Here is a 453-nt window from a genome sequence, read left to right on the forward strand (position 1 = left end):
AGCGGAAGGGGGGAGTGGGTGGCTTCCACCACCCGGTTCCACGGCCTGCTCCAGCAGACCACTTCGGGAGCAGCCTCTTCTCAGCAGCACCGCCTCCTCCCTTCATCGTGCCATCCCTCGCCTTCACACTTGGCCCCCCGTCAGCTGGGCCCGAGTAAAGGCCCCTTCCCCCACACCCTCCCCCCCGGCGGCGCCCAGACACACGATGGTAATGACAGGCCAGGCAGGCCGGGGGCGCCCGACCTGCCGAGCCAACACCACGCAACAGGTGGCCGTCTCGCACGTGTGGTGACGCCACGCGCTGCGTCCGCACCGCCGCCGCCGCCTAGGTCTACGGGACAGAGCGGGGGCAAGAGGGCGATAAGCCACAGAGGCACTGGACGTAACTCGGTCGAAAACTTGTGTTGTTCCAAGGGGCTCTTCGCCTTTGGAAGTTGATCTGGCAAAGCCCAG

The sequence above is a fragment of the Penaeus monodon genome, chromosome 22 (genome assembly GCF_015228065.2).
Source record: "Penaeus monodon isolate SGIC_2016 chromosome 22, NSTDA_Pmon_1, whole genome shotgun sequence".
Classification (NCBI taxonomy): Eukaryota; Metazoa; Arthropoda; class Malacostraca; order Decapoda; family Penaeidae; genus Penaeus; species Penaeus monodon.